Source organism: Bombina bombina, chromosome 12 (genome assembly GCF_027579735.1).
Source record: "Bombina bombina isolate aBomBom1 chromosome 12, aBomBom1.pri, whole genome shotgun sequence".
NCBI lineage: Eukaryota > Metazoa > Chordata > Amphibia > Anura > Bombinatoridae > Bombina > Bombina bombina.
This window is the reverse complement of record NC_069510.1, coordinates 42,594,996-42,612,939: the sequence shown is the minus strand read 5'-3', so window position 1 is coordinate 42,612,939 and position 17,944 is coordinate 42,594,996.

Here is a 17,944-nt window from a genome sequence, read left to right as displayed (position 1 = left end):
TTACTTTGTAATTTAGTTTAGGATAGAGAATTTTATTATTTTGGGGGGCTTTTTTATTTTATTAGGGGGCTTAGATTAGGTGTAATTAGATTAAAATTCTTGTAATTTTTTTTATTTGTTGTAATTTAGTTTTTGTTTTTTTTTGGAATATAGTTTAGTTTACTTAATTGTATTTTATGTTAGATAATTGTAGTTAATTTATTTAATTAATTTATTGATAGTGTAGTGTTAGGTGTATATGTAACTTAGGTTAGGATTTATTTTACAGGTAAATTTGTAATTATTTTAACTAGGTAGCTATTAAATAGTTATTAACTATTTAATAGCTATTGTACCTAGTTAAAATAAATACAAAGTTGCCTGTAAAATAAATATAAATCCTAAAATAGCTACAATGTAACTATTAGTTATATTGTAGCTATATTAGGGTTTATTTTATAGGTAAGTATTTAGTTTTAAATAGGATTAATTTATTTAATTACAGTAATTTTATTTAGATTTATTTAAATTATATTTAATTTAGGGGGGTTAGACTTAGGTTTAGGGGTTAATAACTTTATTATAGTAGCGGCGATGTTGGGGGCGGCAGATTAGGGGTTAATATTTTAGGTGGCGCCGATGTTAGGGAGGGCAGATTAGGGGTTAATAAAATGTATTATAGTGTTTGCGACATGGGAGTGCGGCGGTTTAGGGGTTAATACATTTATTATAGTGGCGACAATGTCCGGTCGGCAGATTAAGGGTTAATAATTGTAGGTAGGTGGCGGCGACGTTGGGGGCGGCAGATTAGGGGTTAATTAATATAATATAGGTGTCGGCGATGTTAGGGGCAGCAGATTAGGGGTTCATAGGGATAATGTAGGTGAAGGCGGTGTCCGGAGCGGCAGATTAGGGGTTAATAGTATAATGCAGGTGGCGACGATGTTAGGGGTGGCAGATTAGAGGTTAATAAGTGTAAGGTTAGGGGTGTTTAGACTCGGTGTTCATGTTAGGGTGTTAGGTGTAGACTTAGAAAGTGTTTCCCCATAGGAAACAATGGGGCTGCATTAAGAGCTGAACGCTGCTTTTTTGCAGGTGTTAGTTTTTTTTCAGCCAGCTCAGCCCCATTGTATCCTATGGGGAAATCGTGCACGAGCACGTTTTTCCAGCTTACCGCTACCGTAAACAACGCTGGTATTACAGGTAGAAGTGGAGCTAAATTTTGCTCAACTCTCACTTTTCTGAGGCTAACGCAGCCATTCAGAAAACTTGTAATACCAGTGTTGTTTAAAGTGAGCGCTGGAAAAAAAAGGAGCGTTAGCTCCGCAAGTTTTTATCGACAAAACTTGTAATCTAGCCAACTAAAATTACAAAAAATAAAATAACTACCATTACAAAAAATATAAATTATTCCTATTCTAAAACCCTTTAAAATAAAAAAAAACACCCCAAAATAAAAATGCCTAATCTAGAATAAACTACGAAGGGCCCTTAAAAGGGCCTTTTGGGGGCCCTTAAAAGGGTCTTTTGTAGGGCATTGCCCTAAAGTTAACAGCTCTTTTGCTACAAAAAACAAACACCCCCTAACAGTATACAACCCCCCACCCCCAAACTACCAGGGGCCCTTAAAAACAAAATTTATGCTTACCTGATCAATTTATTTCTCTTGTGGTGTATCCAGTCCACGGATTCATCCATTACTTGTGGGATATTCTCCTTCCCAACAGGAAGCTGTAAGAGGATCACCCACAGCAGAGCTGTCTATATAGCTCCTCCCCTAACTGCCACCTCCAGTCATTCGACCGAAGACAAGAGAAAAGAGAAACTATAGGGTGCAGTGGTGACTGTAGTTTAAAAATAAAAAAACAGAATTTATGCTTACCTGATAAATTACTTTCTCCAACGGTGTGTCCGGTCCACGGCGTCATCCTTACTTGTGGGATATTCTCTTCCCCAACAGGAAATGGCAAAGAGCCCAGCAAAGCTGGTCACATGATCCCTCCTAGGCTCCGCCTACCCCAGTCATTCGACCGACGTAAAGGAGGAATATGCATAGGAGAAATCATATGATACCGTGGTGACTGTAGTTAGAGAAAATAATTCATCAGACCTGATTAAAAAACCAGGGCGGGCCGTGGACCGGACACACCGTTGGAGAAAGTAATTTATCAGGTAAGCATAAATTCTGTTTTCTCCAACATAGGTGTGTCCGGTCCACGGCGTCATCCTTACTTGTGGGAACCAATACCAAAGCTTTAGGACACGGATGATGGGAGGGAGCAAATCAGGTCACCTAGATGGAAGGCACCACGGCTTGCAAAACCTTTCTCCCAAAAATAGCCTCAGAAGAAGCAAAAGTATCAAATTTGTAAAATTTGGTAAAAGTGTGCAGTGAAGACCAAGTCGCTGCCTTACATATCTGATCAACAGAAGCCTCGTTCTTGAAGGCCCATGTGGAAGCCACAGCCCTAGTGGAGTGAGCTGTGATTCTTTCAGGAGGCTGCCGTCCGGCAGTCTCATAAGCCAATCGGATGATGCTTTTAAGCCAAAAAGAGAGAGAGGTAGAAGTTGCTTTTTGACCTCTCCTTTTACCAGAATAAACAACAAACAAAGAAGATGTTTGTCTGAAATCCTTTGTAGCCTCTAAATAGAATTTTAGAGCACGAACTACATCCAAATTGTGTAACAAACGTTCCTTCTTTGAAACTGGATTCGGACACAAAGAAGGCACAACTATCTCCTGGTTAATGTTTTTGTTAGAAACAACCTTCGGAAGAAAACCAGGTTTAGTACGCAAAACCACCTTATCTGCATGGAACACCAGATAAGGAGGAGAACACTGCAGAGCAGATAACTCTGAAACTCTTCTAGCAGAAGAAATTGCAACCAAAAATAAAACTTTTCAAGATAGTAACTTAATATCTACGGAATGTAAGGGTTCAAACGGAACCCCTTGAAGAACTGAAAGAACTAAATTGAGACTCCAAGGAGGAGTCAAAGGTTTGTAAACAGGCTTGATTCTAACCAGAGCCTGAACAAAAGCTTGAACATCTGGCACAGCCGCCAGCTTTTTGTGAAGTAAAACAGATAAAGCAGAAATCTGTCCCTTCAAAGAACTTGCAGATAATCCTTTCTCCAAACCCTCTTGTAGAAAGGATAGAATCTTAGGAATTTTAATCTTGTTCCATGGGAATCCTTTAGATTCACACCAACAGATATATTTTTTCCATATTTTATGGTAAATTTTCCTAGTTACAGGCTTTCTAGCCTGAATAAGAGTATCAATGACAGAATCTGAAAACCCACGCTTTGATAAAATCAAGCGTTCAATCTCCAAGCAGTCAGTTGGAGTGAAGCCAGATTCGGATGTTCGAATGGACCTTGAACAAGAAGGTCCTGTCTCAAAGGTAGCTTCCATGGTGGAGCCGATGACATATTCACCAGGTCTGCATACCAAGTTCTGCGTGGCCACGCAGGAGCTATCAAGATCACCGAAGCCCTCTCCTGATTGATCCTGGCTACCAGCCTGGGAATGAGAGGAAACGGTGGGAATACATAAGCTAGGTTGAAGGTCCAAGGTGCTACTAGTGCATCTACTAGAGTCGCCTTGGGATCCCTGGATCTGGACCCGTAGCAAGGAACCTTGAAGTTCTGACGAGACGCCATCAGGTCCATGTCTGGAATGCCCCATAATTGAGTTATTTGGGCAAAGATTTCCGGATGGAGTTCCCACTCCCCCGGATGGAATGTCTGACGACTCAGAAAATCCGCTTCCCAATTTTCCATTCCTGGGATGTGGATTGCAGACAAGTGGCAGGAGTGATTCTCCGCCCATTGAATTATTTTGGTCACTTCTTCCATCGCCAGGGAACTCCTTGTTCCCCCCTGATGGTTGATATATGCAACAGTCGTCATGTTGTCTGATTGAAACCTTATGAATTTGGCCTTTGCTAGTTGAGGCCAAGCCTTGAGAGCATTGAATATCGCTCTCAGTTCCAGAATGTTTATCGGGAGAAGAGATTCTTCCCGAGACCATAGACCCTGAGCTTTCAGGGGTTCCCAGACCGCGCCCCAGCCCACCAGACTGGCGTCGGTCGTGACAATGACCCACTCCGGTCTGCGGAAGCTCATTCCCTGTGACAGGTTGTCCAGGGTCAGACCAAAAAACTCTTAACCATCTCCGAATGACTGGGGTAGGCGGAGCCTAGGAGGGATCATGTGACCAGCTTTGCTGGGCTCTTTGCCATTTCCTGTTGGGGAAGAGAATATCCCACAAGTAAGGATGACGCCGTGGACCGGACACACCTATGTTGGAGAAACACCTTCCTTAAAATGACAGGGCGGGCCGTGGACTTGATACACCACAAGAGAAATAAATTTATCAGGTAAGCATAAATTTTGTTTTCTCTTGTAAGGTGTATCCAGTCCACGGATTCATCCATTACTTGTGGGATACCAATACCAAAGCTATAGGACACGGATGAAGGGAGGGACAAGGCAGGCGCTTAAACGGAAGGCACCACTGCCTGTAATACCTTTCTCCCAAAAATAGCCTCCGAAGAAGCAAAAGTATCAAATTTGTAGAATTTAGAAAAAGTATGAAGCGAAGACCAAGTCGCCGCCTTACAAATCTGTTCAACAGAAGCCTCATTTTTAAAAGCCCATGTGGAAGCCACCGCTCTAGTGGAATGAGCTGTAATTCTTTCAGGAGGCTGCTGGCCAGCAGTCTCATAAGCTAAGCGGATTATACTTCTTAACCAAAAAGAAAGATAAGTTGCTGAAGCCTTTTGGCCTTTCCTCTGTCCAGAGTAGACAACAAACAATGCAGATGTTTGACGAAAATCTTTAGTAGCTTGTAAATAAAACTTTAAAGCACGAACCACGTCAAGATTGTGTAAAAGACATTCTTTCTTTGAAGAAGGATTAGGACACAGTGACAGAACAACAATCTCCTGATTGATATTCTTATTAGATACCACCTTAGGAAGAAACCCAGGTTTGGTACGCAAAACTACCTTATCTGCATGGAAGATCAGATAAGGGGAATCACACTGCAAGGCAGATAACTCTGAAACTCTTCGAGCAGAAGAGATAGCTACCAGAAACAGAACTTTCTAAGATAAAAGCTTGATATCTATGGAATGCAGAGGTTCAAACGGAACCCCTTGAAGAACTTTAAGAACTAAATTTAAACTCCAAGGCGGAGCAACAGGTTTAAACACAGGCTTGATTCTAACTAAAGCCTGACAAAACACCTGAACGTCTGGAACATCCCCCAGATGCTTGTGCAAAAGAATAGACAGAGCAGAAATCTGTCCCTTTAAGGAACTAGCTGACAATGCCTTCTCCAATCCATCTTGGAGAAAAAATAATATCCTGGGAATCCTGACTTTACTCCATGAGTAACCCTTGGAGTCACACCAATGAAGATATTTACACCATATCTTATGATAGATTTTCCTGTTGACAGGCTTTCGAGCCTGAATTAAGGTATCAATGACCGACTCGGAGAAACCATGTTTTGATAAAATCAAGCGTTCAATCTCCAAGCAGTCAGACGCAGAGAAATTAGATTTGGATGGTTGAAAGGACCCTGAAGTAGAAGGTCCTGCCTCAGCGGTAGAGTCCATGGTGGAAGGGATGACATGTCCACCAGATCTGCATATCAAGTCCTGCATGGCCATGCAGGTGCTATCAAAATCACCGAAGCTCTCTCCTGCTTGATCTTGGCAATCAGACGAGGGAGCAGAGGAAACGGTGGAAACACATAAGCCAGGTTGAAAGACCAAGGCGCTGCTAGAGCATCTATCAGCGCTGCCTTGGGATCCCTGGACCTGGATCCGTAACAAGGGAGCTTGGCGTTCTGACGAGACGCCATGAGATCCAGTTCTGGTTTGGCCCAAAGTTGAATCAACTGTGCAAACACCTCCGGATGGAGTTCCCTTCTAATTTCTGCCTGAGGTAAAAAAACAGTACAACGCCAGCACCGTTTAAAAATAACAAACTTTTAATTGAAGATAAACTACACTAATTCACCACATCTCTCTAGCTACTTCCCTTGTCGAGAGCTGCAAGAGAATGACTGGAGGTGGGTGGCAGTTAGGGGAGGAGCTATATAGACAGCTCTGCTGTGGGTGATCCTCTTGCAGCTTCCTGTTGGGAAGGAGAATATCCCACAAGTAATGGATGAATCCGTGGACTGGAAACACCTTACAAGAGAGAGGGCCTTTTGTAGGGCATTGCCCTAAAGTTAACAGCTCTTTTGCTACAAAAACAAACAAACACCCCCTAACAGTATACAAACCCCCATCCCCAAACCCACAAAATAAAAATAAAGTAAAACCTAATCTACCCATTGCCCTGAAAAGGCATTTGTATGGGCATTACCCTTAAAAGGACATTTAGCTCTTTTTCCTGCCATAACAAACAAATTATCAAAAATAATAAAAAATATTCCTATTCTAATACCATTTGTTACGGTTGCCTCCAGGCTGGCTGGAAGTTGGACCGTAGAAAAGGATGCTCCTAGCGCTCACCAAAGAATCATCAGCACCATAGTCAGCAATCCCTGTAGTGATATTAGCTGAAGCTGTCCCCTACAAACATGAGTCAAAGCTTCAAGTTAGAGGGTCAACATAGGTCTGATGTGCTGGAGCACACAGCCTCCTTTTTATTGAGGTTACATGCAAACAGGACACTCTCAGGGGGAGGCATAAAATCCCCCATCACACATTTGATATTAGATAGAGAGACACTCCCTTTGACAGGCCACAACAAAACAATGCAGTCCACCTTATCAATACTAGTCTGATTAGACAATGGGAAAGTTGATCACTAAACCTAATTAGAGCTAATCCCAGCAGACTTGTATTTAGAATAGGTTTCTTGAAGCTGAACAAAATTTAACTCTTAATGGCACACAATGAAACTGAACCAAGTGGGAGAAAGCCAGGGACAAGTCATTTCACAGGTCTGGGGACATAGTCTTAAAGGGGGCATTGTTCACCAGAGTCACAATATGTCCCCAGACGGTTCTTAAAGGGCCACACACACACCCAACAAAAGTCAATATGTCCTCAGGGGCACAATCTTCCAGGGGCCATAGTCATGTGGAAGGAGGCTGGCAAATAGGCTTCTCCAAAATCCAGGGAAGCAGGGCAATTTTCCATTTAAAGGGCCAGTTACAAACAGCAGTTTGTAACATATCTCCCCTTTTGGAGGGAGACTAACCAGGCACCTGACCTTCTGTCGGTCAGTGCCTAAGTTAGTCTCGCAACCCACCCACAAATAAACACTAGCAGCAAAGCAGCCCCCCCACAACAAGTAGCACTGGCCTGTAAGTTCCAGGTTATAGGATGACAGTGTAGCATCCTCTGCCTTCCTGGCGCAGCTGGGCAAATAGCTGATGGTACTTGGGGGGCAGAGGCCAGCGGCACTCTGCCCTGGTGCCAGCGCTTCTGCTGGGGTGAGGGGTTTGCAGGCCAGTCCTGTAACAAGGACAAGGTCTGTAGGGCAGAGGCCAGCAGTGCTCTGTCCTGATGCCAGCTCTTCTGCTGGGGGAATTGGGGCATAGTCCTGCCCGGTGGCAAAGGGAACGTGGGGGTCAGTGGGGGTTAACATCTCCACTGTTAACCCTGGGCCCAAGTTAGGAGTTAGCTGGGGAGGGGGAGATTGGCTTACCTCCTCCTCCTGATACTCCGGCGGCCGTTGGGAAGGGAGGTCGATGCTCTCCGCTTCCTGTGGAACATGCTGCGGCTGGGGAGAGAGACCGGTTGTCTCCTCTCCCTGGAAGGCACACTCCGACTGGGGAGGGAGGTCGATGCTCTCCCCTCCCTGTAGCTGGGTCTGTCGCTGGGGATCTGGGCCGCCTGCCCAGCATCCCTGTAGGGCCGGTAGAGAGACTGCGGTCCCATCTCCACCTGCCTGCTGGGGGTCCTCCCAGGACCAGTCTATGAGGCCTGCTGCCTCTGGTATCTCTGGTTGGGGAAGGAGACCGGTTGTCTCTTCCCTCTGCACAGTATACTGCCGCTGGGGAGGGAGGTCGCTGCTCCCCTCTCCCTGTGGAACATGCTGCGGCTGGGGAGAGAGACCAGGTGTCCATACCCTCAAACTCCACAGTTGGCGCTCAAAGGCTCGTGCCGCTTTGTTCTCCGTAGCCAATTCCCGGATGAGGCGACTGACTACCTCCTGTGCAGGGTCTGGACCATATCGGACTAGCCGCCTCTTTACTTCTGGAACGAAATCCGCGCCCTCATAGCGACGGATCCGGTTGAGGTGCTCTTCACATGGTTCTGACCAGTATCTTGTCAGCTCCATGCTGCTGTAGGTAGGGACGCTGCGCAGTGGCTAGCGTTGCCCTCAATTACTCTCCTACGATACCAGTGCTGCTCCTTGCGCTAGGACGCCAATCCCACCGCTGCCGCCAAATGTTACGGTTGCCTCCAGGCTGGCTGGAAGTTGGACCGTAGAAAAGGATGCTCCTAGCGCTCACCAAAGAATCATCAGCACCATAGTCAGCAATCCCTGTAGTGATATTAGCTGAAGCTGTCCCCTACAAACATGAGTCAAAGCTTCAAGTTAGAGGGTCAACATAGGTCTGATGTGCTGGAGCACACAGCCTCCTTTTTATTGAGGTTACATGCAAACAGGACACTCTCAGGGGGAGGCATAAAATCCCCCATCACACATTTGATATTAGATAGACACTCCCTTTGACAGGCCACAACAAAACAATGCAGTCCACCTTATCAATACTAGTCTGATTAGACAATGGGAAAGTTGATCACTAAACCTAATTAGAGCTAATCCCAGCAGACTTGTATTTAGAATAGGTTTCTTGAAGCTGAACAAAATTTAACTCTTAATGGCACACAATGAAACTGAACCAAGTGGGAGAAAGCCAGGGACAAGTCATTTCACAGGTCTGGGGACATAGTCTTAAAGGGGGCATTGTTCACCAGAGTCACAATATGTCCCCAGACGGTTCTTAAAGGGCCACACACACACCCAACAAAAGTCAATATGTCCTCAGGGGCACAATCTTCCAGGGGCCATAGTCATGTGGAAGGAGGCTGGCAAATAGGCTTCTCCAAAATCCAGGGAAGCAGGGCAATTTTCCATTTAAAGGGCCAGTTACAAACAGCAGTTTGTAACACCATTTAAAAAAAAAAAAACCCAAAATAAAAAACCTAATCTAGAATAAACTACCAATGGCCCTTAAAAGAGCCTTTTGTAGGGCATTGCCCTAAAGATATCAGCTCTTTTTCTGAAAAAATAAATAAATAAATAAATAAATACAAAGACCCACTAACATTACAAACCCCCACCCCACCCCCAAACCCACAAAATAAAAAAACTATCTAAAACACCTAAGCTACCCATTGCCCTGAAAAGGGCATTTGTATGGGCATTGCCCTTAAAGGGACAGTCTACACCCGTAATAACCGTCGCTTATACTTTCTATCTAGTGCTGATAGTTCTAACTCACCCCACTTCAGTTACAATAGCGATTCACCAACGGAGTTATTCATATACCAAACTCACTTTATCTTCGTTGGAAATGGCCGCCATGCTCCTCCTACTATTACATCATCAAGCCTCTCTATTGAAACCATCCAATACAAAATAGATCCCAGATGGAAAAACATGATCGCGCTTTCGTCGATTCGCGCATGCGCACCCATTTCGGAACTGAAAAACCGGAAAGAAAATTTCATGTAAATTTGCACACGTATATGTATTTTTACAGTACAAGCTATATCTATTGTAAGTATAGAGTTTACTTACACTTTCTCTTGTTATTTCTATCTTCTATTCACTATTTCAAAAATAAAAATAGTTTTTTTGGCAATGGGTCTTTATTATTTATTTCAAAATTGATATCAGCGCAACTTATGTTTTTTGCACTAATAAGCATCGCTCACAATTGTCATTAAAGGCATATCGCTATCAATCTAATATCAAGATGTCATATCTATCTAATAATTTATTGTTAGATGATTAGTATGCAATTTATAATCCAAAAGTTTTAAAATATTGCTCTTATAACATCTCAATGTGTGTCTCTGTTTAAACTCATTTTAATTTATTTATATATGTTTTGTAGGGTCATATTGTTAATATTATTGTTACCTTTGGACAATCATAGATAACACAAAGCTAATGAACGTGTATTTCTGGTGTGCCAGTTATGATGTTCTAACCAGTGACGTGCAGTGACGTCAGAGGCTGGTGAGGCTGAGGCAGTGGCTAGGATATGCCTTCATTCTTTAGATATCCTTTGTTGAAGAAATAGCAATGCACATGGGTGAGCCAATCACATGAGGTATCTATGTGCAGCCACCAATCAACATCTATATTTAGATGTGATTTTCAACAAAGGATATCAAAAGAATGAAGAAAATTAGATATTAGATGTAAATTGGAAAGTTATTTAAAATTGCATGCTCTGGGCATGCTCTAGAGGAAGAGGAGGAGACTGTGCATAGGCTGCACCTGTGCATTAGTGCACCTGAGCACCTGTACAGACATCACTCCCCTGCAGTTACACCTTGGCGGTTTGTAGCGCTTGGATCCTTCATGTTAGAAGGAAATTCTGCAGCTGGTTAAAGCCAACACACCAGCTACCCTCCACAGCGTAAACTGATATCATACGCTTAAGATAAAAGACCTTTCTCTGGAGAGACTAATAACCCATTTGAGCATTTTACTGGGTAAACTTACCATAATGAAAGAATAATACCCTGGCTAGCAGCACAAGTGAAGCGCTGACTTTTTTTCTTGATGGAGGAAATGCCGGGCTAACCAGACTTAGCAATCCGCAGCATAACAGCACCAAGAAGCAGCCTGCCTTGAATTATTCCCCCTTGCTAAACTGAAGCGCGGACCCTCACAGCAACTTACCGGCACCTGACCTGCCTCGGGGGCAATCAAGCCCGCTCCCACCCACCGGTGCTGCGTGTGGTGAGCGGATGGATCATTGAGATCAGCGCGGAGGATAGTGAACCTGGTTTTATTTCCTCCTCTCCTCCCCCGGAACTGCGCGGAGGGATTCGGAGACGGAGGCACTCAGCATACCGGGACCTGCTGAGACCAGCTGGAAGGACACCCCGCTAAGCCCGGTAAGCGTCTAAAGATTGCAAAGAGTTTGAAAGGTTGGGATTCAGAACAAACTTTCTTTTTTGCTCCATACCCAACTTCAACTTGAAGCACAAGGAACATATTGGGGTAAGGGGGAATAATCTGTGTCTTTTTACCTGATCCATACTTGGCAAAACTCTGCTCTCTGGCTTATGCTAAAGTTGAAATATTGAAGGCATTTAACTGAAATTGACTTTTCTATCCTACAAGTTTTGCTGCTTAAAAAAAAAAAAAGGAAAAAAAAAAAAAAAAAAACCTGCTTAAGAAGTTAAAATCAAGCTACTTTGAGAATAACCTCCCCTTTAATGAATAAAAGGCATAGCAAGGAAGTAAAATTATCTACAAAAACTATAAGAACTCTTTTATATCTTTGCCTTGATAACGGACTAAAGTATGCTTAAAAGCTAGATTCATATGTAACTGGCTTAAGAACTACCTTTGTATTTATTAATCTCAGTAAGAACTGCAGCAAGGCTTTTTGGCCTATAGGAACTCAGATTGTTTTTTTAAATCAGGAACTGGGTATTACTTTAATATCTAAAAATTAAGTATCTGTGCAGCCTTTTTTTTCTATCTTTATAACATGATATATTTTCTACTTATTGGCAAACAGAGAACCCATTCTTTCCAGTGAGCCTGTTAACCTCACTAAAAAGGGAATTTGTATTACTCTTTAGAAAAAATACCAGAATTTGTTACAACTTATAATAATTGTATAATTGAATGGCTTATCCCTGTTATTGTAGTAACTAAATTTCTTTACTAGATATTTAAAGGAAAAACTATAGAAGTGAGATTTATAGGGGTGATATATAATTTACAAATAGTCTGTATTTTAACTAATTGAGAGCCTAAAGGGCCAGAAATCTGTCACATTATAAACCATAGCACCTGTAAGAATACTGATACAATAGTTACTCAAAAAATTAAGATCTTGCTGCAGAGGCTGTAATATCTCTTAAAGAACAGATCTATATTAAGCATACAAAGTTGAAATTTAGTATTCCAAAATCGTATAAGCAATTAGAAAAGGCTTCTACATGAGATCTCTGCCTCTTTCTTTGGAGCTAGTGAACTGGCTGTGTTAATTAATAGCTCATGGTTTAATGAGAATCTTTCTTTTCTTTAGCACAGTAGTCTCTATTTACATTCCCTGCCAATTCTGGTCCAAACTCACATAAGAACATATTAATCACCCCTTTTCTTTTTTTATCCCCACACTCACTCCCAGCACTTTTTTTTTTTTTTTTTTTTTTTTTTTTTTTTTTCCCACTCTCAGCACCTCTTTTTTTTTTTTCACTCTCAGCACCTCCTTTTTTTTTTTTTTTTTTTTTTTCTCTCACACGCACACACATTGATTGAACCCTTTTGCTTTTCTCTCTCTTTCTGAGTATATGGACAAATATATCACTTCCCCCACTTGCACTCCCAAGACTAATCCAGGTATGGCAGCAAAATCAAAGGAGCGCAGAACAAAAAACATAGAGAGCCCTGTAGCACCACACGACTCTATTGCTCAATCACAGAGCATAAGCTCCATAGAATCTCAAAACACACAATCTTTAGTCTCTAGTATCCTAGAGGCCATATCACCTAAATTTGATTCCCTAAAAAATGAAATAAAGCAGGACATCGCATCACTAGCAATAGAAGTGAAACAGTTCGCTGGTAGACTACAAGAAATAGAACAGAGAATTTCTGATCTTGAAGATAAGACAAATATTCAGACCCCAAAAATTGAGGGAAACCAAAAGTTAATAAATAAACTCCAAGCTAAAATAGATGATCTTGAGAATAGGGCAAGGAGGAATAATTTAAGAATTATAGGATACCCAGAATCTGTACAGCAAGAAGATTTAATGAAATTCATGACACTCACACTCCCTCAATTGCTGAACATTCCCCCACCACCTACGCCTTTTCTGATAGAGAGAGTTCACAGATTGGGGAGATCTCCAAATGTCTCTAAACCAAGACCAATTATCGCAAAATTTTTAAATTATCAGGATAAATTGCTGTTTATGCAATATTACAGAAAAAAGCAGCTCTTGGTCTATGAGGGCTCAAAGATATTGTTATTTCAAGATTTCTCTATGGAGATATCTTCTAAGAGAAAGGAGCTCTCCCCAGTCTGTGGAAAAATGCTAAAGGTCGGCTGGCAAGCCACAGTTATCTATCCTGCTAGGCTCAAGGTAACTGTAGAAGGTCAAACTTTTTTTTTTCAAACAGTAGCCGAGGCAGAGAGAAAATTAGCAGAGCATGGGTTTTAACCATCGCTTAGATAAATTTTTTCTATGTTTCTTTTTCTCCCATACCATTAATAAATTCTTGCATATCTACACCATGATATTAATAATAGATAAACTTTTTGTAATTCCAGAGCTGAGGGAGACCTTTGTTTCTTTCCTTTTTTCTCCTTATTTATTTATTTATTTTTTCTTTTATTTTTTTTATTTATTTATTTATTTATTTATTTTTCTTTTATTTTGTTGTTGTTGCATATCTGCTACTTACACCAATAAATATATACTAGATGGGTAAAAATCTTAGACTCACAACATGGAACATAGGGGGAATTACATCCCCTATTAAACGAAAAATGATTTTATCACACCTACAAAGGATTAATACATCAATAGCATTAATTCAAGAGACACATTTAAATCTAGAGGAATCCATGAAACTTAAATCGACATGGGTGTCAGAAGTAATTTGCGCTCCGACCTCCAATAGAAAAAACGGGGTAGCTATTTTACTAGGAAAAAAATTAGTATATGACAAACTACTCACAATAGTAGACTTAGAAAGCAGATATTTAATACTAAAATTGAAAATAGCAGGATCTATATATACAATATGCAACTTATATGCCCCCAACACAATTAAACCAGAATTCTGGGACTCCCTCCAATCTCAACTACTTCAAGTAGCAGAAGGTTATGTAATAGTTGCAGGTGATTTTAATATGGCACCCCGATGTCCCCTCGATAGACTGAGAAGAGGTACTGCGCAAAAAAAAACTAAAAAAGATAACTTGGAAGCAAAAATTTTTAACACTATCTTTCAAAATCTAGCCGTCAGAGATATCTGGCGGGTCCAAAACCCGGATTTAAAAAATTATACATGTTATTCAAAGGCATTTAAATCATTATCCAGAATTGATCTTATTCTAGTAAATGATAGCTTATATCAAAGAGGAGCCAGAGCTACCATTTCAGAAATTTGTATCTCAGATCACGCCCCTGTGATGCTAGATATCCCAGTAAATAATCTATCTACAAGAAGAGCGCGTTTTTTCTATCCAAAATATTTAAATAACGATCCGAAATTCAGTAATTGGCTAAAAAATAAACTAGAAGAATTTTTTCAGTTTAATATTGGATCAGTATCTAACTTCTCAGTTGTCTGGGAGACAGCGAAAGCGGTATTAAGGGGAGAAATCATCGCCTATATGGCGAGGGGCAAGCGTAATTCTCGATTAAAGGAAAAGCAACTAACAGCAGCAGTAAGTAATGCTTATAACAGATTTTTAAATTTTCAATCAGAAGAAAACTGGACTAGATATGCCAAATTGAAAAAAGAACGGGATTCCTTCTTAACAGCCTCAACAATTCGATCAGAACTAAAATATCAAGCGAACCTATATAAATATGGAAATAAATCAGGTAAGCTGCTATCTAAACTAGTAAAAAACTTTAAACAATCACCAACAATAGAATCAATACAGATCAAGGATAGTCATTTGAATGCCCCAGAAGACATATTGGAATCTTTTTACCAACATTATAAAATAATTTATTCATCTACACCTATGGATAAGTCGGCTAGGGATGTGTTCTGGAAAGACTTAAAGATCACGAAATTCAAATCTGAGTTCAGCCAGAAATTAAATGGGCCCATTTCTGAGCTCGAAGTCTCAAAAGCTATCCAATCATTAAAACTTGAGAAAGCTCCAGGTCCGGACGCAATGCCTAACGATTTTTATAAAATCATGGCACCTACCTTAATTCCCCACTTAACTAAACTCTTTAACCAATATTTCTCAGGCGAGGTCCAAATACCAAATACATTTTTAGAATCTAATACTATCTTTCTACTTAAACCTGGGAAAGATCCAGTGAACAGGGACTCATATAGACCAATAGCACTGTTAAACTCAGATTATAAGATATTAACATCAATTTTAGCAGCAAGATTACAAGAGGGGATAGCAGATGTCATTCATAAAGACCAAGTGGGCTTTATTCGCAACCGCAGTTCAGCAGCAAAAATTAGGCAATTACTTCTAATTATTGACTACTTTAAGAATGTCAAAGAGAGTACATTGAAAGAACAGTCTGATGCCGCAATATTAGCGGTAGACGCCGAAAAGGCATTTGATCGTGTTAATCATGAGTTCTTATTAGATGCCGTACAACGCTTTGGAATTGATAACAAATTTTATAAACTGGTGGAAAATATATGTTTATATTCATCCACGAGTCTAGTTATTAATGGGCATGTATCAGATACAATTAGAATGAAAAGAGGAACCCGTCAAGGATGTCCTCTTTCACCTCTATTATTCAACCTAGCAATTGAACCACTTGCACTGAAAGTTAGACATCAGATTGAGGGAATAAAAATTCATAAAAAAGAGGTAAAGGTCTCCCTATATGCCGATGACCTGCTACTATATATCTCAAACACATCGTCAAATATTCCCAAATTTAATAAAATAGTAGATTTATACGGTCGATGCTCAGGATATAAAATAAACAACACAAAGTCTGAACTATTGTGGCTGAGGAAAATGAAAGATTCCTGCACAAAACATCCTTACAAACTAGTTACAAGTTCCTTTAGGTATCTAGGAATCATAATATCAGATAATCCTAAAGATTGGTACTCTCTAAATATATCTCCTATATTAAAACAAGCTCTGAGCTATATGAAGAATTGGCAACATCTGCCACTCTCCATCTCAGGGCGAATAGCTCTTTACAAAATGACTATCCTTCCTAAGATTCTCTATATCTTGCAGAACCTTCCTGTTCTGATTAAAATATATGATATAAAGAAATTTAATTCTACTCTTAGAAGTTTTATATGGTATTCAAAAAAACCTAGAATTTCACTTCAAAAACTAGCCTTCCCTAAACAATATGCCGGACTGGCACTCTCTGATCTGCATTCCTATAATCTTGTTTTTCTAGGTCGTATAGCTTCTGACTGGATAGCAGAAGCAGATTATTTCACAGACAATGATCTTGAGGCAAACATAATATTCCCTCTAATTCCACTATCTTTGCTGCACTTGTCTTATAACTCTATTCCTAAACAAGTAAAGAAGTTTAAAACAATCTTTATAATCATTAAGGCGTGGAAAAAGATTGGAGCAAAAGTTGGAATTAACACAGATATACCTAAACATCAAACCCTTATTGGTAATCCAGAATTCCAAGAAGCAACTTCTTCACCCATTCTGATGAAATGGAAGAGGCAGGGAATATACTATGCACGACAAGTGGTTAATTTTGAGACGGGGAACATTAAATCCTTTGAAGACTTAAAACAAGAATATAGCTTGGATAATCATGACTTTTTTACATATCTGCAAGTTAGACACTACGTAACGCAATTAATTCATAAGTTCCCGTGGAACTGGACATGGGGTAGGTTAGGGAATTGGCCAGTTCTGATTAAAGCCGGACTTACCTCTATCTCTTCATGGTACACATATATGGTAGGGTTTAAGGGTGAAGAGTGCGTCAAACAAATAGCTCAAAAATGGACAAACCTCTTTATGATTAATATTGATCATAAGAAGCAGGTTTTACGTTCTATAGTCTTACTTTCTGAGACCACAATAGCTGAGACTTGGAGGGAGTCCCATGTGAAACTCATACACTTAACATACTATTCCCCAGATAAAGGTTATAAATGGCATAATACAAACTTTAATAGCTGCCCCAAATGTAGATTACCAGCGGCCGACATAATTCATGTATTATGGTCTTGCCCTAAACTGCAACAACTCTGGCTCAAAATAGAATTTTGGATAGAAAAAGTCTTAAAAATAACTCCTCTAAAGCTTACAGGCATAGATATAATTTTCTTGAAAGATAAGAGTCCAACTTTAAAAGAAGTAAGAATAATAAATCTAATCATTTTAGCAGCTAGAAATTTGTTATTTAAGGACTGGAAGCACAATATTATACCATCAATAACAGAGATTAAAAACTATCTTAGGAAACAATGTATAGTTGAACAACTAGCAACGAACTTGAATTCGGAGCAAGAGATAACTAGCTTTTTTCGAAAGTGGTCAAGATTTATTAGGATATTCCCCCCTAGCGAGATTGATACTCTAATCTATCCATTTCGGAATACCGAAATTGTGTTATTAGACATATGGTAACTTAACTTATCTTATCTGAACAACAAACAGCTCTTTTTTTTTTTTGTTTTTTTTTTTTTGTTTCCCCCTTCCCTTCCCTCTCCCCCTCAGCTCTGGACATAATTTGATACATTCAAAAGTAAAAGGAGAAAAAGAGAAAAAGAAAAAGGAAAGCAAACAATCTAACACAAGAAATAGTTAAGTTAATCCATTCCAGGAATATTATCTCTCTGGTTTATTTTTGTTATTTTAAAAGGAAAATCCAGCAGACTTATATCTAGTCAGATTGAACTAAGTAGTAACTCATATCAACGGTTCAAGATTAGAAATTTTTTTTTTTGTCTTTCTTATTGATTTATCGAATTGATGTATTTGATATGAAATTAATATCTTATCATATGTTATCCTTTTAGAAAAATATTATGTTATGAACTCTTTGTTACTATG